General features: G+C 37.5%; 1 protein-coding gene across 14 annotated transcripts in view; it reads right to left on the bottom strand.

Moving 5' to 3' along the window:
* LOC131685169 (sex determination protein fruitless) overlaps window positions 1-24,608 on the bottom strand; it is a 624,000-nt gene that overhangs the window by 190,746 nt on the left and 408,646 nt on the right. For 2 of the 14 annotated variants that reach the window (XM_058968754.1, XM_058968763.1), the window contains exon 1: window positions 7,888-8,567. The exons of 10 other annotated variants lie outside the window; for them this stretch is intronic. The gene's annotated coding sequence lies outside the window, so the exon portion shown is untranslated. Of the gene's footprint in view, window positions 1-6,706; window positions 7,284-7,887; window positions 8,568-24,608 lie in introns of those variants that run through there. 2 more of the 14 variants (XM_058968730.1, XM_058968745.1) reach the window with 1 other exon arrangement.

Raw genomic sequence — 24,608 nt, 5'->3', positions numbered from 1 at the left:
GACTTTTGTTTTAAATAAACGCGATAACACAAATAATCGTACCTGAACCTGGATTTTAGTCATAATTGTGTTGTTTCATAACTTGATAATTCCAATGAAAACATAACAACTGGTTTATGCTCCAAAGACAAAATATCAGCTATTTCCTGATATAAAACTGAAAAGTATTAAGTGAAGTTGCTGAAAAAGCATTTCTGTAGGCGCAAATCCAGCTGAGTCCGACCGTGCTTTAGAAATAACTACAGAAGCATGTTGTCAGATGCCTTAGTGATTAAAAACGTATCACATATATGTACTCATACGCCGAAAATAGTGTCAATAAAACGCACACACAAGCATAAAAATATTTTTGTTCAAACGCAAACTCACAAGCAGCACACATACTTCGCATCGTGCAGTATTGAACGCAATCCAAAACTGACACCGAAAAATTCGTACATGGTTTAGTGGTGTTAATGCCCCCGCTGTCAAAAATCCATAGCGTCTACCGCTTCTTGTAGTGTCCAGACGCGTTATAGCCGTGGTGTTGCGCGTTATGCATAAGAGCAAAAACTGATACAAACAAGCACACGGTACCAATATTTATAACTTTTCGTGTATGATTGAGCCACTTAGGTGCTTTCTATTCACGGTACGGCCCGAAATACCTGCCACGTTGATGGCAATTTTCCCTTTTTTGTGAACTTTTCAATTTTACCGATTTCCAATAGACTAGTTTTTTTGCATAGGTTTTAAATTATTCACAAAATTCAAGTTAGGCGTTTCTCAAGCGGCCAGTAGAGTTATAAGCGTGCAAAAATAGTTTATAGTACATAGTTACGTAAGAGAAGTTTTAGAATTTAGAATGACACCTAGTCTAGTGGAATCAGACATTTTTAATAAATATAAGCGAGCACATTTTAGCTGTACTATCGCCCGACTCGTCGTTCAATTTCTTACATCTCCCGTAGTTTCTGAATTCAACTTTTCACTTTGCGCCGGACTCCAGACCCGTGCATAAATGAATTGGCCTGAAAAAGACCTTTTTCTAAGGAACTGAAACAGAAATATTCAGCCGCGACGGGTAGCACGGAAGTGCGCCAAGAAAAGCTCAGCATTGTGATGTCTTATCTAAGGCAAGTAAATGATACTACTGACGACAAGTATTTTATAAAGGACTTCCGTGTCTACATTCCCGCTCACAGAGTAGAGATCGATGGCGTCGTCACCGATTAGGTTTAAATGTCATCTAAAAGCTGCCTCTGGCAAATTATGCGGTTGATTTACTACTAGTTAAAATTCCGTTTTACTGCTGTTGTGTGCATTCAGAATGCTGTTTACTAACAAGAAGTTTTGAAATAGATTTTTCAAAGCTACAAAGCTTAAGCAAACCGCCTCTGATGATCCCAGGAATTCTAGATCAAACAAAGAGTTTCTAGAGCGTCCCGGGGAACACTGCCAATCTCAAGTTGGCGTTTCCAGTTCAATTTGTGAACGATAATTTAGTATGTACCTGATTGCTTTACAACGTATTTCAATTATTTTATAGTGTAGTTTGCTTTAGTTTGGCGGGGGCCAACCCGACCAACAACAACCTACGGGCCTGCCTTTCAATACTCAAGGAATCCTTTCTGATTGGAGCAAGTAATTGTAGTAATCTGATATATTTGATGGGTACTTTTTATTACAGCTGTGAATACTGTGAAGAAATTTGATATGTTGAGAAGATATTCAAAACAACTGATCAGTTGAATAGATGTTTACCCACGCAAACATCCCGAACCTTTGAAGTAGAATACTTCTAACGTTTCAATATAGGGGTCCCCGTTTCAAAGTTTTCGGCCGGAATTTAACCCAATTTTTTAAACGCGCAAATATCTGCTGTTGTACTTGAATGAAAACGTCAGATTTTTGCGCTATCTGATTGGAAATATGTACAACCACTTTGTACTAATTCTGTAGAATGTACAATTACTGAAAATAACGAAAATAATGGATTTTGTGAAAGCAGCTATTATCTGCACCATGATTGGTCCGTACAATTCGCCTACAATCGAGCCAGACCACTTTGACAATGCACAGTGGTCCAGAATGAAAATTTAGCAGGAATTTTAACTTTTTGCTAAAATTAAATGACTTGGCCTTACAACATGTTTGGCAAAGTTGTTGTACTTTGCAAGGCCCTTCTTTTTGTTTAAGCCGATGCTAGGGTGGTTTCAAATTTAGCAATATTTACAATAGAATTTTTTAACGATTTGAGATAGAGCTTTACTGTCTTCGATCAAGTTGTAGAGCAACACATTTTAGACAAAGTTGCTGAAGACATACAAGTCAGAGGACTTTTATATTTTCCATTGCACGATAAATTCAAATGTAAGCTTTAGGGTGTTCCTTAAAAAACGGTTTTATTTCCATAACTTTTGAAGTTTTTATTTTACGCTAAAGTACCCTTTGGACAACTTAAAGATTATTTTAGGGCGCATAATTTGCTTTAAAACACTAACTACTTAACTTTTTTCGTTTTAAAGTTATAAAAAATTTTATATAAAAAATATATTTTTTGATTTGGGCACTCAACATTGAATACTGTTGCTTTCATATGAAATAGCATGCTTTGTAGTATAGATCACCAAAAATGGCAAATACGATATTTTTTTATATCTTGCAATATTTACTCAAACAATTGTTTATTTTTAGTAAAAAGTATTTATAACTTTCTAACGAGCCAAGCTAGAGGTTCAATGTATTAAGACAAATTGGTCTCCTTCAAAATATCTGAAAGTATTTATAAAGTGATCTTAATGAAAAATCAAAACTACAAAAGTTATACAAAGAAAACAATTTTTAAAGAAACACCCTAAATTTTTTGGTAAATTTCTTGTAAAATGAAAAGTATACGACATAGAGTTTCAGTGTCTTCGACAAAGTTTTTCAAAATTTCATTATCTTCAATTTCGTGGAAGACAGCGAAACTCTAGCTCGAACCATTATAAAGTTATATTTCTGATTTTAAAAAATTTAGTACCACCCTACCCACTATTTAAAATAATAGAAAAGTATTGTAAAGTGCAATATTTTATCATGAAAACGAAACTACATTTTTTATATTGTTCACTGTGAAAGTTATTTAAACATATTACAAAGAATCAATTCATGAAAAACCAAATTTTTAATATAACTTGTTCAGTTTTTATTTTTTTACAACCTATCCTTCAGATGTTTTTCAGAGTTTTTGAAGATGAACATTTTCTTCTAATACATCAAAACTCTAGCTTTTATTGTTCAGAAGATATAAGCACTTAATATTTCAAAAATAGATTTTTTTAAATCAATTTTATGAAATTTAAAAAAATATCGTATTCGCAATTTTTTGCTCAATTATAACTCTAATCATGACCTTATTTATAGATCAAAAAGAATTATCGTTTATTTGCCCCAAATGAGTGATATTGTTATTCAAAACAACCCCATTTTTGGCGAAAAAGTGCTCATAACTTTTCAACGCAAATAGCTAGATATATGGTGTCATGAAACAAATTATTCGCCTTGAAACAATATTAAAGTTGTCTGAAGACTACTTCAGTTTTTAATGAATACAGCAAAAGTTATTGGAATAAAACTGTATTTCGAAGAAACACCCTAAGCTCCGACTTTAAATTTATTGTAAAATAAAAAGTATGACAGCTCTACATGTCTTCAGCAAACTTTTCCAAAATTTGTCGTTCTACAACTTTGCTGAAGGTCGTTCGGCTCCAGCTAGAATGATTAAAAAGTTAATTTTTTGATCTTGGTAAAATTAGAACCACCCTAACTGTTGTTTTAACAAAAAGAGGGGGGCTCATAAACTACGAAAACTTCTCCAAAAACTTAATAGGGCTAAGTTGTTTAGTTTTAGTAAAATCTCAAAATTCCTGCTAAATTTGCATTCTGGACCACTGTGCAATGGAAGCAAACTATTTTTGTTCGATGGCCGACCCCCTTTGGCTTTGACCGTAAACTGAACTGAGGTACAAAAACCGGGGGTCGTATGCGAGTGAGGCATTATTTCTGTGTGTTACACTCCTGCCCTGTCGGCCGAATCCATCGTTTGCTGAGAAAGGGTTACTACGCCAAGCGTGTCGTCTGCCCGGCAGCAGTGATGGAATAGCTTGCGTTCAAAGTATTGAAGCTGGCAGTAAACGCTGTCCGTGATAAGGACCATCCTTCGTTTTTCGAGCGAGCTGAACAAATTGTTTTCTAGGGTGGTGTGTTGGCCTAATATTTAAGCCATTCTGATGTCAAAGCAAACCGAAAAGAAACCGAAGAAATCGGCTACCACCGGACCGCAGAGAAGAAGAAAAATGTTGGTGACGAGAATTCCAAAACGATGGGTGAGTAATGTCAGACACATAACCGAAGTGAAGTAGAATACACTTTGGGCTGTTAATACGATTGCTGCAATATTTACTACCTTCTCAAAGGTAATATTAAAAGCAGTTATTTTGATATACCGGAATATCAGTACACATACATCGAAATCTAAAATAATTAAACATATTCGAACATATGGATTCTCATATGGCAACCCTGAAAAGAGCATTTAATGATACTGAAACAATTCATTTGGCAACAGTAGAAAATTCGATATACGTGTACCGTTATTTCGGTATTTCCATTAGAAATATTGAAATAACTGGAGTTAATAAAACCTTACAGAAGTTAGTAAAATAATAATAGTTAATAGTTATGGAATTTGCTTTTCGACTTCGTCTCATCAGTATCCAACATTAATTTAGGGATAGAACTAAGCTAGCGCCGGATTGCGGAACATGACGCTTGACTAGGGGTCTGCTCAGGAACACAAATTGTGTATCCGTTTTTTTTGGAGCTGGCGTCAATCCTACGCTAGCTTAGTCCTGTTCCTAAGTTAGTGTCGGATTCTGATGAGACGAAGTCGAAACGCAAGTTCCATAACTGATGTAGTTATAGGTTTTGTACTGTTAACGTGTTTGTTTTAAACAATTTTCTACATAATGGAGGAAAATAGTTTTTAGCAAAATTATTCTTCACTAAAAAGAACATAGCATAGTGAAAAATTACAACATTCGTATTAACAGCCTAAAGTGTATTCTACTTCACTTTGGTTATGTCTCTGACATAACTCGCTTCATTTTTTACAGACATTTCTCCTCCTCTTATCTACACCATTTTGACACATTTTTCAGTCGTCCTCGTCAACGCAACTGAAACAAATTGATTGCTGCTTGGCCTCCTGTGACCGAAAATAATTTTTTTTTGCGAAGAACACTCAAGGCCATTATTACATTGAAACAGATCAGCCATCAACCATCCCGAGCGGGAAGAATGCAGTAAAATTATGAAATTTACCGTCGCCGCCGCCGTCTTCGCGGGCTATCTTATCAAGGCTGTTCCTTTATGTGCGCGCGTACTGCCATGATAATAAGGCCCGATTCGGGATTCCTCCCGGCGCGAATGTAACATTAAAGTATCATCTATTTTCGTCTGTGTGTGTGTGTGTGTGTGTGTTAGTGCGTGCCTTTACCCAACCCACAAATTACCGTCAAAATCAAGTTGTTTACCGCCGTCAACGAATTTATTTCGTCCAATAACTTGCTCCTGTGTACATTTGACATGCCAAGGCAAGCGAAAAAAAAAAGAAAAAAAACAGTGCGAAAATAACAAAAAAAATTTACACCAGAACAACCGGCGGGGCTGCCGGGCATTCGCCCCTTACCCAACACCCCGGACTCACGGATTTAGTGGGTCAACCACAAAGATTTGATCTTTTTTCACATCTCCTGCGCTAATCTGTCTTCCCTGCGCACAAACACACACATCCATTCTCTCGCTAACTCGCTCGCTCGCGACCATCCCAGTGTGCTGTTTTTTTGTGTTGCATATGTGTGCTATTTCGCGTTAGGAATGCTCGTCTAATCGCTGTCGCTGTTTTCGTCGTCCCTCAAACCCCCTCCGCCGGCCCGCCATCGTTCAGCGATTTCGCATATCAATTTTACGTTTGTCTTAAAGTTTTCTTCGTTTTTGTTTTCGTGGCTGCCTGCCGAAAAGGGAACGGCCCCGTTCCTCCCGCCATGCCACCATTCTACCTACACTCAACCCAACTGTGCATGGATCCCCTTCATCACCCACGGTCACAACCAGTTTCGCGAAGGGAATAGGCGAAATTGGACGATAAAATAAACTTCATTTCTCCCTCCGCGCTTCGCCGGAGCACAGCGCGGTCCTTTTGCCCTCGGACAGGTCCAAAGTTGTACTTTTTTTTATTTTCGTTGCGGTTGCTGTTGCGCCTAGCAGCCTGGCCTGGTCTGGTCTCAGGCAGTGGCATGGCACGGCCTGGCCGGACTGCCAATTCCCCATCTTTGGGTTGCGCGATTATTTTTTTCGCGCGAGCAGTTCTCCTCGCGGGTTGTAAAAGCGCAAAAATCCGTTAGGTTCGAGTGCGAAGAAAACTTGTTTTCGCTTTTTCATTATATAGATATTTTTTTTTTTGCGAGCAAGTTAGAGCACTGCCCGAGTGGCCCCCAATCCATCGGGCGAGCGAGCGAGCGGCGGTGGCAGTAGCAGGAGCAACTTTAGCAAGGCACTTTCGGTGGAACGGGTCCGAGTAGAAGAAGCCGACGACGAAGAAGTAGGAATCGAACAAAACTAACCCCAAACGATCGGTGGAAACCAAAAAAAAAAATGCAACATTTACGTGAGGGGTACTAACACTTGTCACGGGTGGTGTTCTGTGGTCTCTTCTCCAGGCTAATATAGCTGGACGATCGGCTCTGCTGCTGCTGCTGCTGCTACGGTCGGTCACTGAGATTCAACACGTTTCGGCTTGAGGTAGATTGTTTCAATTTCATTTGCACACTTTTAACCAAAAAAAAAAACAAACAGTTTCACTTAAGTCTAAGTTCCTGAGAGAGGTAGTTGTTTTCCGGTGCAGGTAACCTGTTGTGAAGTTCACAGTTAACACTAAAAAGGGAGAAGGGCTCTGCCCCCAACGAAATCACATGTGGCTGGAGCTCGGCCTACTAGGGAGCGCTCAAAAAAACGACCATCCGCGAGACGCGCAATGCAAACTAAAACTGTTCGAGAGTGATCAAGTGAGAGTGCCGATTTTGCACATAAGGGTCGCCACCGCGCGAGATATTTCGCACACCGCCCCGAGCACAGCACAACAGAGACTCGATCACACAGCGGAGGTCGCCCCGCGTCGCGCTACGCCACTCAACGCCACGCCGCGCACGAACTAGACACACAATTTTGGCTGATTTTTTGTGTTGTGTGTTGAGTTTGTATACATATCTAAGCCGAACACCGAACCAACAAAAAAAACGCATATCGTCCCTTCCTGCTTACACCAACTAACGACGGATCGGCCAGCCGAGACACCCTGGAAAGCTGCTGTGCCCTCGGTGCCGTGACAAGCAAGAGATAAGGAAGATGAGGGGGCCCAGCCGCCGCGTCCTTCTTGACAAAACCGGCGGAGGGTTTTTTTCTTCAGTCGAAAGATAGACCGAAGAACGAGCGAGACGGCGTTGGATGGCTAAAATTTGCAAACATTTCGGCGGCAGTCTCCTTCTTCTCCTCCTCCTCCTCTACCACAAGCCCACAGATACACTCACAGCCCGTCGGAGTCGCACATGTAACCGTGCACGAAATTGTCACTTTATGATGCAAACACTGCCAAATATGCGCAAGCACACACGTGATCGCAGATTCGTCGTACGCACGCTTAGATTTGGAGGCGGCGTCGTCCTCGGTTACAACTACAAATTCCACGTAGAAATCTTCCAGCCGTAACCCCGTGTCTCTCTATCAGTGTACTTCGATCGCCAACCCTTCGCCCTTCCTCCCACCAGGGCGCGCGCGACTGACTCAAGGTGACACAACTACACTCACGATATTCGTCACAATATTCGGCCAATCCGGAAAATCAAACATTCACGTCACGTAACACTCGGCGAACGAACGAACGAAAAAAAGCTGAAACTGATTAGAACTTGCCGATTCTAGTAGTCCGCGATTTTTTTTCTTCGTTTTGCACTACTCGGACTCTGCGCGTCTCCGGTAAACACAGCTCTCACGCAAAACGATCACGCATGTCGTGTTTTTTTTTTAATTTTAATTAATTTTCTTCTTCAACAATCTTTTTCGGCCAAAATCGTGTCTGGCCTGCCACTAATCGCCACACCGATTCCGTTCCGATCCTGTGCGGTGCGCCTGTGTGTATGTTTTCGCTTCCTCGAACTTCTCCCGTGCCGGGCCCGCGGACGTTCTGCTCGGGACTGATTCGGCAAATTCCCGTGCGCAGTCAGATTAGGCCCCGCGGTGCTCTGGAGGAAATCTGTGTTTGCTTGCTTTGCTTGCCTACTGCCTGATGCTACCACCATAGCTAGCTTGTTGTACGCCATCGTGTTTGCGGTGAGCGGGACGGGGTACGGAACAGACACGGGTTGGGGGCTTAGGTTAGGAAAGCTTCCTCCCCTTGTTGGCAGCGGCCGGCCGGCCGTGCCTTTTTTCGATTGATCATCAGAGAAGATTTCGCATGCTCTCCTCGCTCGCTGTTCTGATGGTCATGACAGCAAGCGAGGTCGCGCGCGCTCTTTCTCTCGCTCTCTTTCGTTTTGATTTTTTTTTTCGCGCAGAGCATCCCACCGAATCGCATTCAAATTGGCGCTCTCGCGAGTGATGGGTCTGATTGTAGAATCATAAGAAGTGCCAAAAAAGCTTCTTTTTTCGTCGTCCTGCTATTGCTGTTGTCGCTGACTGTTGGTGGAGCATAGCTACTACTTCTAACACCAACCAACGGCTTTAATCTTCGTGCGTCACGTTACTTATTCAAGCAGCAGTAGCGTGACATACACTTTACGCGCTCTCTCTCTTTCTCGCATAAAGCAAAGGGAACGGAATCGCGATAATATATAATTGCAGGTCGTGTCGTACTCGTTTGCACGCTCGTTCCCGAACTTGTCCAATTTTTGTTGATGCCCGAATTGAACTGTTTTGGTCAACAGCGAGTGTAATTAGCGGTTAGGTAGGAGAAGCTGGGGTAACGGAAGAACGGAGATAAGGAAATGATAACGATAACCGTTCGTTCGTGTAGCGTGTGGAGCTGTTCTTTTTTTTTCTGAGAGTAGAGCGTTTTCTGGTGTACGACGGATTGGGTGGGAATATCTGGACAGCTTTCGTTTCGATTTCATCTCATCAGAATCTGACACTGACTTAGCACCAGACTGACGCCAGGTCCAATGCACAGTGGTTCAGAATGCAAATTTAGCAGGAATTTTGATATTCTTCGAAAAATAAACAACTTGACCTTATTATGTCTTTGGAAAAGTTTTCGTAATTTGTGAGCCCCTTCTTTTTGTTAAAACAAGAGTTCGGGTAGTTCTAATTTTACCAAGATCATAAAATTTACTTTTTGATCATTCTTGTTAAAGCCATACAACTTTCAGTGAAGTTGTAGGACGACAAATTTTAGCAAATTCTGTTGAAGACATGTACGCTCTATCTGTCATACTTTTCATTTCACAAGAAATTTGAGGGGAGGTTTGCATTCAAAATTTTCAAAAAATTTTTTTTTGTTTTACATTTGTTGAAAGTTGTTTAAGTATCTACTGTATTGTATTAAACGGGTTTTTCGATCCGCGCATCAAAAAAGTGTCATTGTTCGAAGCGACGTCCTGGCCGCCATGGGATGCTCTCGACTCGAGACGCGCGTCTCGGGTAGAAACCTTTTCATGGCATTGATGCACGTTCCCAGAATGCTTCGCGTTGCACTGAACATCTGTAGAGGCATCGTAGACGAATCGTGAGTTATCAAACAACCATAGAAAATAAGTGAGAAACGAAAATTTTTGGTCAAAATCGTTAGTCACATTTTATTCCGCCATATTGGAATCGCTCTTTTTTTTTTATTTTGATGCGTAATAACTCAGATTCGTGTTTATAAATAACTTTTTTCTTATTCGATTTTGGCTGAAATAGCACTTATTTTTAGTAGGGGTCCGCCATATTGGATCGGACATTTTGATTTCCGAAAAACATGTAATTATGGGTTTTGGACAGCAAAGTATTGACATTCTACCACGAATAATTCATCGAAAGTATAAAAGTTCTTCAAACTTTTTCAAACATATCATAAGGCTAAGTTATTTAGTTTCAGTAAAAACTTAAACTTCCTCCTAAGTTTACCCTCTTGAACACTGTGCAATGTCTGCTCGAGGAGTTTTCGCTTCCCCTACTAATCGTCAAGGATTCGAAGCGGCTTTACCTGGGAAATACAAGGCTTTCGATTTACCAACTACGCTATGCCCGTCCCCTCAAGCAATTGTCATTTTTTTATCCATTGAAAGATAAACGTATAATCCCCCTTTGCTGAGTGAGGTTTGTTTAAATCCACTCCAAAATTGTTTTCAAAGCGAAACATTAAAATTGGTCGAATCTATAAAATTCTCTGAAGCGCAACCGTGATCGTCGCACAGCTAAGCAACCACGTGAGCAGGAAATGCACAACTTCAATTCCACACTCTGGCAACGACGAGCACACCGAAGAAGTCGTTCGCAAGTACCAAGCCAGACGCTGCTGCTGAAAAACGATGCTTTTTCAACATTTCTTTCCGCGGTTTCATGTTTTTCACATCATTTGTCACTTCCTCATTTTCTTACCTGAATGATGTCAACGGATTGCTTTTATTATTTCTGTTATGGATTTTTAACTATTCTACAGTATTAATACTCTTCAAAAAAAAGTTGAATCGCTGATTTTCTAGGGGTTTTTTTGATTTATTTAACCCCGAAAATAGTGACCTATCGTACCCCCAGATGAAAAAAAAAACATCGAAAAGTACCTTCGCCTTATTGGATTTAGCTTGGTAAATATTTAGCCACGCATAAAATCATTATTGCCAAAACGTTGCCAGATGTATAACCTCTCCAACGAGTGCTTGTTTGTCAAAATCAGTGCAAATGCATCATCGCACGAAATAGCAAAAGCTTACCTACTTGACCCCACTCTACTCTACTATTCATTAGGGCGGCTTAAAACTGTTAACTTTGTCAAAACTGCTCTTCGATATTTTATAGTAATTTTTGGTGCGCTGAATTGTTTTTGATATTAACACTTATTAGGAAAAAAACCTTCATTGCACATTAGGGAGGCTCAAAAATAACTACTTTGTCGTGAAGACTTGTAAATTATTTTAAAAGAAAAGTTTGAGCGATGAATTCCTATTTTGGATATTTTAGTATTTTATCAACCCCCGATTTCACCTACCCCCGATTTTATCAGTTTTTGACCCGATTTTATCAGCTTCATATAAAAATTGATAGTTTGGTAGTTTGATGGGCTCTAGCAGACGAACCAAGTTGAATTCGAGTAAATCCTTTCTTGGGCATATATTTCTTATCTTAGAGATCCGAAAAATGCAAAAATAAAAATAAAATTATTTTTTTTAAATTTTGCACTGTCAGACCCCCCCTAAAAGGGAACTTCAGGTAAATAATAAGAAAAGGTCGCAAGGTTATATCTAAGGAACAAAGGAAAATATTAAATATTTAAGAGCTTCGGTTTATTAAAAAGGCAGAAAAATATATGTCCCGATTTTATCAATGTCCCTGTTTTATCAGCTTAAAATTCGCCAAGGGGCTGATAAAAACGGGTCTTTACTGTATTAGAAATTAACTGTACTACTTATCAGGGTGACTCAAAAATTAGTATTTTGTCTTTAAGGGTTAACTGATATTTTCAAGAATAATTTTGGTACGCTCAATTCAATTTTGATATAAAAAGATATTAAAAATAAACATTTATTGTTCATTAGGATAAACCATTAGATTTATTGAACCGAAACTCTTCTTAGAATTTTTGCACAGTTGTTTTGTTTTTATTTCGTTCAGAGAGGTTTTAACCTTAAGTTCATTCGTCTTTGTTGTGCGGGAATCGAGCCCGGGTAAGCTGCGTACAAGACAATCGATTTACCAACTGCGCTATGACTGCACTCCCCCCCCCTTTTCCCGTTTGTATTGTTATTTTCGTACGCTGAATCGTTTTGGATATTCAATTTCCATGCTTTAATGCCGTATTTGAATAATATTTTCTCAATTTTTTTGGCAAAATACTGCAAATTGAGCAAGTGACAGTATATTTCCGGAGGTACCTCTTTGAAAATTGGTTTGGTGGTGTACATCATAACTCAAAATCTACTAGATCATTAAAACGTTATTTTAAAAATAATAATTAAGAGTAAACAGTACATTACAAATTCTGATCAAAACAGTTTTACCAAACTCAGCTGCGTTTACCAAATTTGATTGTTACCATGTAAATTATCATCCAGAAACATTTAGTGGCATATTTCAAACGGTTGAAAATATTAACTGCAACTCTTATATCGAAGGAATTTTTCATCAAATTCGGCCAACTTTTGAGGTATTGTCTGACTTTTGCATGGACGGTGACCATTATGCGTCAGTCGGGTTTCCTTCCGAAGAACAAACGACTCCGGCGATAAATCATCACCACTGTCACACAGTGCACGACTTAGAACAAAAGGCGGACTAAAATCAAAACTTTGTCGTACCGGTTTCAATAAGATGGTTTTATTTATTTTGGTACGCTCAGTTCGTTTTTCAATATTAACATAGTAAAAGTAAACATTTAATATTTTTTAGGGTGGCTCAATATTTATTTTATCCAAACTGTTCTTGAGATCTTTGCACAGTAATTTTCGTGAATCGTTTTTAATATTAAAATTCATTTGAAAAAAAAACATTAGCTACTCATTAGGGTGGCTCATAATTAATTATTTTGTCGTAAAGGTTCATAATTCTTTTTAAAGAAATATTTGTGCGCCAAATTCCTTTTTTTAAATGTTTATTATGTAATAGAAGTTGACTTTACTATTTATTAGGGCGTCTCATAAATAAGTGTTTTGTCTTTGCGACTCGAATAATTTTTCCAAGAGTAATTTTGGTGCGCTAAGTTCATTTTGATATTAAAACTTATTAAAAATAAACATTATCAATTCATTAGTGTAGCTCAGTAATATTTTTTGAGTCGAAACTGTTCTTAGATTTTTGTATAGCAATTTCCGTACGCTGAATCGTTTTTGATATCAAAACTTATTAGAAAAATCTTTATTACTGTTAGAGTGGCTCAAAAAAAGTTTTTTGTCATTACGTATCAAATCACTTTTTCCTAAATAATTATGGTACGCTGAATTTATTTTTAATGTTGATACTAATTAATTTATATCTCTTTATAGAGCTTCAAAAATGATTTCGATTAGTTTTAACGGGTCAGATAAGATGTGTTTGAATAATTTTGAAAAGATAAACTTAATATTGGCTTAGTTGATATGAAAAAAATACATTCACTTTTTTTCAAACTTTTTGAGCGAATTAGTTGGATTTACTAATCAATAGGGTTGTTACCAAATAATTTCTTGGTCAAGAATTGTTTTAATTAACTTAGGATGCTTATTTTGTATCATACCTAGAACATAAGGTTCATTCAAAATTGATTTTATTACACTTGCGTAATACCGCTTACTTGAGTTAGTATCTGATCAAAACAATGTTTAGTACATTTTGTAGTTGGAACGGAAATTATCATGAAATTTTCCGGAAACATTTAATGACATATTCCAATAGGCTGCAAATATTTACTGAAATCAAACAAACTGAACGCTTTCACCATCTAAGAAACCACTCTTTCCACTCAGCTCCTTCCGTTTGTTGACAGCTTATCGCAAATTTTTGCAAAACTAGCACAAAACTCATTTTAAATAGAAAATTAAAAGCTTTCGAATGATTATAGTATGATTACGGGCGCTGTTCTTGTTTTTGCATTAGAAGTTCACATTCAACAAAAAATTAATGACAAACAGTTGTCTAAACAATAATTAGGCCAAGTAGGGACTTTTGCAGAATAGACATTTTTAAAATAGTTGATAATTCAGAGAGACATATATAAATTACATTACGAACCCTGAATAATTAAACATTACCATGCGTCTCCTTCAGAGATATCATGAAAAATCACCTTTTTTCATTCTTCGGGGCAAAAAGGGCAAAATAAAATATTCATTTCCGAAAAGTGGACAAATTTTCAAGTTTCATGCACTACAAGCGCTCTTTCCGAATTGTTTCAAAAAAATAGTACAACCACTGTGAACATAATGGCTTCAATTTAGTGCACGATTTATTACACTGTTTAATACAAGATCGAGAAGCAGAACGAATAAAAATGGCCAAGCTTTGGAATCCCCGGAAACCCCTGGTGAAGAAATATTTGAAACAAAAATTGGAACGGGGCTTCATAGTTTAAAACCAAAGTTTGTATGGAGAACTTGGGTGGTTCTATAGAGAAGATATCAACAAAAACGGTCTGAGTTAGAAGATAGGCTTGTATCGACAAGATCGAACGACAAGTAGAAGCCCAACAAACAACCTTTTAAATGAAACTAGTTGTACTCTAATCTGAATCTTCACTAAAAAGATGTATTGATTTGAATTACAATAGTTTGAAAAATCGAGCTTTTGTCCTCAACACGTAATATTTTGAGAAAACTCTATTCAACCTGTTTATAAACACAGAAAAATGTCTTATTATGTAAAATAGAAAATAAATTTTTGAGGTTTTGAACACACAAACACTTATTTGAAAAAGGACCCTTTATTACTCATTAGGGTGGCTCAAAAATAATATTTTAATTGTGAATGTTCATAAATTCGTCCAAACAAATGTTTGTGCGCTGAATTCCTTCTTGGGTAGGTATTTAAATGTATTACAAAATAAGTAAACTCCTTATTAGGGAGTCTAAAAAATAAGAAAATAAAAGATAAAGTACCTAAAAAGTCCCGATCATTATTTTTCACCTACTTATGCTACGCGATACAACGAAACGCGATCGCAATTGCAAACAAACTCATGTTAATAAAAAAAAACATTTTTACTGAAAAAACTTTTCCACTAAAATTGACATTATGATAAAGGGCGAACACGAAATTATTGCGACGCATTCAACAGGGCATAACTTTTTTACCATTGGGTAAAAATCAACCAAATTTTGCACACTTTCTCATTGATGTGTATTGTTTACATGCTGTCAAACTCGAAGTCGTGTTTTTCGATTCAACGAAAATGGAGGTGAACCAACGCGAGTCGAGAGAACAAATTCTTTCCAAACACCTGGAATTTCCTGACCTGTCGCACCGGCAGTTGGGAAAAAATGTTGAACATTCACCATTCAACCGTCTCCAGAGTGTTGAAGCGGTTCCAGGAACGGTTGACGTTGGATCACGGCAAAGGAGCTGGAAGAAAACCAGGACCGGAAAGCAAAAAGACGGAGGGAAAGGTGAAGCGGTTGATTAAAGCAAATCCCAACGTCTCAAGCCGTGATTTGGCTAAAAAGATCGGCATGTCGCAGAGCTACGTCCAGAATGCAAAGAAGAGAGCTGGACTACATACATACAAGGTACAGAACTTTCCAAACCGCGAAGAGCGACAACAATCGACGGCTAAAACTCGGGCACGGAAGCTCTACGAGAAGATGCTGACAAAATATGGCTGCTGTGTGATGGACGACGAAACGTATATAAAAGCCGATTTTAAGCAAATTCCGGGGTTGGAGTTTTTCACTGGCAACAGCAAATTCTATGTGGACGACAAATTAAAGAAGAAGAAAATGTCGAAGTTCGCCTCCAAATATCTCATTTGGCAGGCCATCTGCTCTTGCGGACTGAGGAGTGAGCCTTTCGTGACAAAGGGCACAGTAAATGACGAGATCTACAAATCTGAGTGCCTCGAGAAGCGCTTTTTGCCGTTCTTGCAGCAGCACGACGAAGCTCCGCTATTTTGGCCAGATTTGGCATCATGCCACTATTCTAAAAGTGGTATGCGGCCAATTCTGTCCATTTTGTTCCAAAGGACATGAATCCGCCAAACTGTCCGGAGCTGCGCCCGGTGGAGCAGTACTGGGCAATGATGAAGCGGGAACTTCGAAAGAGCAAGAAGACAGTCAAAGACGAGAAGGACATGTTAAGAAAATAGAAAAAAAAAACTGAGAAACTGGTACCGGATGACACTGTAAAGACGTTGATGGAGGGCACCAAGCGAAAATGCGTTCAATTTTACACTCAAGGCACTATCGATTAACTTTTCTTTTGATTTTTGAAGTAAATATATGTATAAAACTACCCTAAAATTTTGGTTTGATTTTAAACATTATAAGAAAATTGGCATGACATTTTCGGTGTCGCAATAATTTCGTGTTCGCCCTTTACTATAGGACTGTTCACTAACCGAAAGGAAATCCCCTGATTACTGCTATCTTGCAATTTACGTAAATTTTGTTAAATGTAACGAGAGCTTAAAAAATTGACATCCCTGCGGGAACTTGAAAGAGAACCGAAATTCAATTCCTGCACGCCGCGATGAATGAAATGTTTAGATCGTTTCCCTCGTCCATAATTCTCCCAACATAGCGCATGTCGGGTTCGCATATGTTCGGTTTCAGAAGCAAACTGAATTTTTTGTTTCTATGCTAGCTCTGAGAGGGAGTATTGAGCGAAGCTCAATAATGCTCGAACTGTCCACATAAAAACAAATCAATGCTTTGGTTGGTGAAGGAATTTTTGTATTTCCTCTGCACTCAAACATTCGATTCTGCATGAGATTTCAGTCAGTTGGAAAGTTGAATGACCGAGGCGAATGTCAGTTTCGATAAGCAGAAATAGTTAACTGATTTTGAAATTTCGAAGCACTGAATGACACCACTAGAATTACTCGAAACTATAAATATGGGTGAGCTAAATAATTTTAGCATCACACTTGCTTCCGACAAATCAAAGAAAACACATCCCACTTGCTTCTCCTGAGCCGAAGAGACTTTCTTACAGATTTCTATGTTTTTAAATTATTGCAATTTATCCGATTTCTGTGAATCTTTTGCAAATTTTCTTTTATCGCAGAATCTGCTCAGTAATCGGTTCGTTTTTAATTAGCTCAATTTTTTTTTACAATCATCATCAAGATTGGGAGAGATGCATGACTTCTTGAAGAAAGCTGTAATGCTTTTTGGTAACAGGATTGTTTTACCAAAATTTAGGAAACAATTTCAATCAACGTTGTTCCACCTACCGTTGAATGTTGTGCGGATAACGAAGACGTCTTGTGTTTTCGAAAATGCCGTTTTTTTCAAACCGAATTGGGAAGATCAGAGCGAAATTCCGAAAGCACTCGTTCTGAGTGCATAGCAAAGATAGAAGAGGTGCTCTTGAGGCTTCTTAGATTAGTTGATTCTTTTTTCCTCCTCCGTGATATCTGATCATCTCTCATTTTAGTCCAAAACGAATAAAAAACAGATCGTGAGACTGCTATATACTGAAGACATAAAATCGAAATTATTGGACTAATAGATTCAACCAGTCACAACATTTTAGTCGCAACAGTGTTGCGAACTCGCATGAACGGAACGAATTCCTCGCATGAAAGTGAAATTAAGTGCCAATGAAAATGATGATGCGTTAAAATAAGCTATATCGTTCTCAGTAAATTGAAACATTTTTTTGCCTAGTGCGCTTGAATGTGATGTCTAGTATTTATACTAAGAATACAGACAGTGCACAGACCCAATGCAGTAATTCAAATTTGGTACAATTCAAAAACCTGTCATTTAAATTTAAAATAGAGTTGCCAATATCGAGTATTACATCTTAGTTTTGTTAAACGGGACAAACACTTGCGATGATGCGTTCACTTTTGGTGAGTTTTAGTACTCAGTCGTCCATTAAACTTCTTCTACTATTTTTTAAATAATTCATAAGTGAACTCGGTTCAATACTTTAGCCAATCGAAACAGTGGTTCTGTTATCTAGTTATATCTATTTCCAACAATAAAAATAATAAAATGAGTTTTACTGGTTGTCCAACAGATCTCACGCAAGCTCTTAACCATTGCACGCAGATACCTGTTTACGAAGCAGGGAAATATTTTGTTCTCGCCAACTGCGAATAGGGGGTCGTTCATATCTATCCCCCGCTATTGAACACTTCCGTGTCATAATCGTGGTTGCTGCCGTTGTGTTCGCAAACATGCTTGCTTGTTGCCTTTATGATTGTGAATTTCCTCACTGATTGTGCTGGCTGTAGATTTTGAGATATTGACGCAGCTTTTGCCGTTGTCAATATTACCTGAACTTGTGCCACATATTTGGTAATTGTTTGTGTTCAGCGGTAAATAAATCGTAATGTGACGTTTTATCACAGAACTGGAACGCACTAGTTTGCCTTTGATATGTGCAAAGAATACTATGTGTAATTGTACTATCGCATTATGTTTTGTACTGCATTTCTCCCATATGTAATATGTATCTGCAAGTAAGCGGTATCCGATCTTGTAACCGGACATTGATTCTCTCACCGTCCATTTATATGAAGATCTGAATTACAGAATTCTCACACACAACCATTAAAAGCCATTAAGGCTTTAAATCATTCGAAATCAATGATTTCGCCTGATCCAAATTGTTGAACGCTATGAGCGAATAATACCTGAGGTGGTAGAGCTCAATAAAGCTGGCTATCGTAAGTATAGCCTCCATTTTCACCTTCAGAAAATGTTACTCATCGAAAATATTAGGTCTTATGCGAATCACCACTAATCACAGTATTTGGCCGGTGCACCACTTCTTGCTTCTGAGACTCACTCATCTCGACAGATTGCTAGGGCATAGTATAGTAGAAGTTTCCTTTGTTCTTCAGACAAGGAACACAATAAAAAAAGTAACTTTATTTGTCGTTCGCTTCACACCGGCTGGGACAGAAGCATAAGCCACACTGAATTTCATTGATTTTGGTTGTTGGAAACAGCAATCTTCTAACTTTATCTCAAACCAAACGAGCTACAAGCTAAAGTCGCTGATAATTTATTTTCAAGACATAGCCCCCCTCTAGCTACTTGCCTGATTGAACATGTGTACATGTCCCGAGAACGTATTTCACGGCTTGATCTGTAGAGGCATCGCAGACGAATCGTGAGTTATCAAACAACCACAGAAAAATATGAGAAACGAAAAATATTGGTTAAAATCGTTAGTCACATTTTATTCCGCCATATTGGAATCGGCCTTTTTTTGATTTTGATACATAATAACTTCGTGTTTATAAATCACAGAACCTTTTTTCTCTGTAGATTTTGACTAGAATAAAGTTATTTTTAGTGGGGTTTCGCTATATTGGATCGGACATTTTGAATTTCGAAAAACTGACTTCAGTTTCGTAGTCAGCAAAACCCATAATTCCACGTATTATTACAAAATATCAACCACGAATAATTCATCGAAAGTATATCTAAATCATTAAACGCTTCTATCTCAAAATATAATTGTTCAAAACTGCGTGCAATCTCATTTAAACACGATTCAAAAGAACTCCAACTTTCCTAAAAATTCTATAAAGCTGTTATTTAGTTTTAGCAAAAGGTTTAAATATCTGCTAAAGTTACATTCTGAACCACTGAGTTTTTGCTTCTCCGATTTACTGTCAAGGATCCCAAACAGTGACCACTCTCGCTGTGTAGCATAAGAAGCCGAACGAGCCTTTCTGTCCAACCGCATCGAACAACCAAGAAGAGAAAGAAAGCGAAAGGGGATAGCGGCTTCACCCGGGGAAGCATACTGCGACGACAGTCGGGATACTTTGTGAAGAGTAAGTTACTCTGCTGATTTATCATCGCCAGTGGCTTTAGAACAAAAGGTGGACCAAAGCTTAAACGTTGTCGAATCGGTTCAAGTAAGATAGTTTTGGGTGATTTTGGGAGGCTGAACTCGTTTTATTATTAAAACGTGTAAAAAAATAAATATTTGCTGTTCCTCAGGGTGGCTCAAAAATATTTATTTTGTCAAAACTGTGTTTAGAATTTTTTTATGGCAATGTCCATTCTCTGAATCGTTTTTTATATCAACATAAAAACTTTTATCACTCATTAGGGCAGTTAAAAAATAGTTATTTTGTCGTGAAGGCTGATACGTCTTATTTAAAAAAAAAAGTTTGGGTGCGGAATCTATTTTTGGATACATAAATATATTGTAAATCAACATTAGTACTTATTAGGGTGACTCATAAATATTTTTTTTTCGTTTTTAACGGGTCATATGATTTTTTCAAAAGTAATTTTGATACGCTGAATTCGTTGTTGATATTAAAACATACTAAAAATAAAAATTAGCTATTTACTAGGGTGGCTCAGAAATATTGGTTGAGTTGAAATGGTTCTTTGAATTTTAATACTAATTTTTGTTCACCGAATCGTTTGTGATATTAACTTACAAAAACTTTTTTTTACTTATTAGGGCGGCTCAAAAATAATTATTCTGTCGCGAAGGTTAATTTTTTTAAACAAATGTTTGTGTGCTGAAGCCCATTTTTGGATATTTAAGTACAGTAGAAATTCTACTTGATTACTTATTGGTGAGGCTCAAAAATAAGTATATTGTTTCTTTTTGTGTCAAATAGTTTTTTTCAAGAGTAATTATGGTACGCTAAATTCATGGTGCTTCAAAAATGATTATTTAGCTTAACGGGCCAAAAAAGATGTGTGAATAATTTGGGAACGTTTAATTCATTTTTGGTCTATTTGATGTGAAAAAATAAATTTATTTTATTTTGTAAAATATCTTTTTGAGCGACTTAGTTGAATGTTTTGTAACATACAATAATCAATAGGATGGCTCACATTTTTTTCGTGATGGTTTGTTTTTATGTACTTAGAATGCTTATTTCATATCTTACATATTACAATACCTATCTAATATGCAGTTTCATTCATGATTCATTCAAAATAGATTTTGTTTTATGTAAGTGAGTATCCGATTTTATCAGACCCCAATTTTTTCAGCCTCATATGAAAATCAATGTGATGGGTTCTAGCAGACGAACCAAGTCAAGTGAAAAACGAAACAAAGAAAGGAACAAAGGAACCGTTATCCTCATTTCTGCTACGATAATCGAATTGAACGAGAAGTGTGGCACTCAGATTAACATGTGTCATGGTCATGGTCGTCTCTCTGTTCATTTAATGAAACACTTATTTTGGAGAAAAATGTAGATTAGTTTGACGGAATTCACATTCAGCTACATCGTGTGGTACTGAGAAATTCAAAAAGTTTTTTTGAATTAAATCCTAATACGCCGACACACTGGAGATATTATTTCCTCAAACGATCCATGACGTTACTAATATTTCTTATGTTTCCATCGCCTCGGAAATGCGTCTATGTATAAAATTCATTAATCTTCATCATTTTTTAACCATCTTTTTCAGTACAATTTTAGCTTGGACTTCAGAATATCTGTTAAGTGTCGGTTAGGAAATAAATTATAGTCATCTCACAATTTTGGAGTTTCTTTTTCTGAAAATTGTTGAGCACCTTTTGAATTCCTGTGAAGATTGGATAGTTCACAAATTTGTAGGTGATGATTTGATCACTACACGGGATCATATTTTTAATTGCCCGAGTGACCCTTCGTGGCAGGGCGGCACAAATGCACCTAAATTTCGGATTTTCTTAGAATCCAAAAACCCATCTTTCACCGAACGAATCGCTTTGCGGAAAGTTATTTCGCCGAATTTAGTTTCAATTGAAGAAGTAGGGTGGGTTGGTATTTAAATTTAACCTAAAACAAGCATCTAAAATAATAGTGTTGTAGAACTTAAGCATCTACATCGACAGATTTCGTAACTCAATACTTAGTATACAGGACGATTGCGGGACTAGTGCTATGAATCCTTCCTTACTACAAAAATAGGTATGATTAGCTTTCTGTATAATATGAGGAGGTTGGAACCAACATCAGAGTTCTAAAGAACTGCTCATGTTCAAAAGAAGGAAAAATCTGTTGCCGTGTTGCAGCTTTTTGCTCTTAGTAAAACATGTGATTTAATGTTATTGCTAAAATGTGGTAGCGTCTACCATCAAGGGCTATATATGAGATAACCGATTCAAATTATTGCTTTGTAATTAAGCAGGTACATGTTTTATTAACCATTTGTATTAAGAGAAAAATAAATAGCAAGAGAGCAAGCGACTCCGGTGATTTATCACCACTAGCATTACTAGACCAGGTAGACCGCTCACCTCCCTACCCAAAAACTATGAACTTGTGGCGTGCTGGTATCTCGGCTGCACAGCGGTCCCTCAAACCCGGAAAAGACAGCCAAAAGTATTTTCTAGTTTTTGATGACGTATTCGTGATTGGCCGTCTTCTGAAAAGTTTTATGAAACTAGTTTGTGCATCTAAATGATGTGGCAGTATCTAATTTTTTCGTAAAATGGTGCTCCCTTGTATAACAGTTGATTTGAAATAACTTCACTGAAGCTAGCAATTATCTATTTATTCTGGTTATTCCTGTATCAGTATTTTTGTATTTTCTTCATACGATAAATTTCTATCGCTTATGATTATTCTCGAAAGTTTAAGACATCAGTAGGATATATAACGTTTCCGAGTTTCTGTTGCCAAAATGATTTTCCTCAAATTTGTGTAACTTTGCGAAACAGTATTAAACGCGATCCAAACGTTTTGGGTGCTTTATTTTTATTTTTTTGGTTTTTTGACGTAAGGGCCAATACCTTATTAAAGACATTTTTGGTGAGGAAAATTGATCGAAATGGTGAGTTGTGTGTGATGTCGCTTTTCATGCAAAGTACGATCACAGTCGCTAGTCCGATAATCATACGTTCTTTCTGAGACGTCATCACATCCCAGGGATAGTATATGGGTTAGTGCTTTGGGCCGGAGTCTCGAAGGTTGCGGGTTCGATTCTCGCCTCTGGGGGAATTTTTTTCACATAATTGCTTTCGTTTCACTTACCATTTCGATCAATTTTCTCCGTTGGATACCACCAAAAAAGTCTTTATTTTTGTAATTTCTGATTAAAATTCCGCATAAAATATTCCCGTGCAAAACATTCGGGAATAAACTCGAGTTAGTTAGTTAGAGTTATAAATATATAAATAAATAGTTTCATCAGTAAAGTTACTCAAAGTTACATGTTGTACGAGGTTGCGAAAGTTGTTGTTGAATAAAAGAAGGTTTCTAAAAATAGGAATACCCTCTTTAAACCAATTAAGGTGCCAACATCTTTAGATGCGTTGTCTGGTTATAAAGTTTCCTGATCAATGCTGAAATCACCTTAGCCCGCAAACTTCATCGAAATTCTTATTGGACGTACCTAGGCCGCCCTGTAATAAAGGGTCAGTCGTAGTAAGGGATTGTCGTATAGGTTGGGACAGCTCAATATTTTCGTTCCTATGCAGTGTTGCCATCTGTTATTTTTAGCACATACTAGACTCGATCGTAGCTCACTTTTTATACCAAGTTGAAGTTATAGTTCATTATTGTCACAGCTGCACTAAGTCAAAAAACGAGCGAAAATACTTTTGTTGTGCTGATTTTTGAAATTGAATCTTTTTCATCGCAATTTCAATGTATATAATTTTAAAGTGTTAAGAAGTAACTAAGACCTTATTACGGATCAGGGTTTTGTGTTTGCTTCATTGGATTTTTTTTCTTCGAAAAATTGGTTGGAACAAGCATGTCGTATAGGTTGGGACACCATACAAATACGCATGCGTACAAGATTGCGTGCAAGTTTTACACATAAAAACTGTGAATCAGATTAATTTTGTCAAATGGAAGTAAATAAGTCTTTCAGTTACTTATTCTTATTCTAAAATACCAATTAACAAATAAATATTAGCCAGAAAATAAATATAATACGTTGAAGTTTAAATTGCCTTTAATTATTGGAATTGTTTGAAGTGTCCCAACCTATACGACACTTTTTTTGCCATTTTGCCGTCATGTAGAAAATTGATCCTGAGTGTTATTTAAAATTTCAAGTAAACATCTTCCATTCGCAGGCATTAAGCCACATAATATATCTACAAAATAGTGTACCACAAGCTAAAAAATATTGTGATGGAAACAAGATATCAGCCTCTAAACAAACCCGTCCCAACCTACCCTTCGTGGCAGGGCGGCACAGTTGCACCTACCTAAATTTCAGATTTTCAAAAACCGGACGAGACTGTGTTCGTTGTTGATTTGAGGCAAGATCATTTTGTGGTAGTTATTGTGGTGTGTGTGTGTGTGTGGCTGTCTTCAAATACCAGTGATGGATTTTTGCGAAATCGATATGTTCATGCGGTAATCATTTTCGAAACTGCCCACAGTTCCTGCGAAAGTGATCTTGACCATAGATTGGGCATGTGCGAAAAGCGGGTTTCAGTTATGATTATGACCCAAAAAAAGCGCGCTAACATTTTCTGTTTTTGCGTTCACAATCTCATGCCAAAAAGCAATCCTTTGTGAACATGGAGCTATTCGCGCACAGGTTGAGGTGAGCACAACGCTCTCAAAAAATAGATGCCGCATACTCACATACAAAAAAAACTTTGATTGCATTTGGTTTTGTATCAATTTGCTGCTTACGAAGCTCACATACACCTTACTTTCCCCCCACAATTCACTGACAATTTTATCATTGCTGCGCTGCCTTTTGTTTTGTGTTACTCTCTCTCTTCCGCTGATATGAATAGCTCATGACCTGAAT

This window comes from Topomyia yanbarensis, chromosome 1 (genome assembly GCF_030247195.1).
Source record: "Topomyia yanbarensis strain Yona2022 chromosome 1, ASM3024719v1, whole genome shotgun sequence".
In the NCBI taxonomy this organism is placed as follows: domain Eukaryota; kingdom Metazoa; phylum Arthropoda; class Insecta; order Diptera; family Culicidae; genus Topomyia; species Topomyia yanbarensis.
Note: the sequence above shows the minus strand (reverse complement) of the source record. Positions and strands in the feature narration are given on the sequence as shown.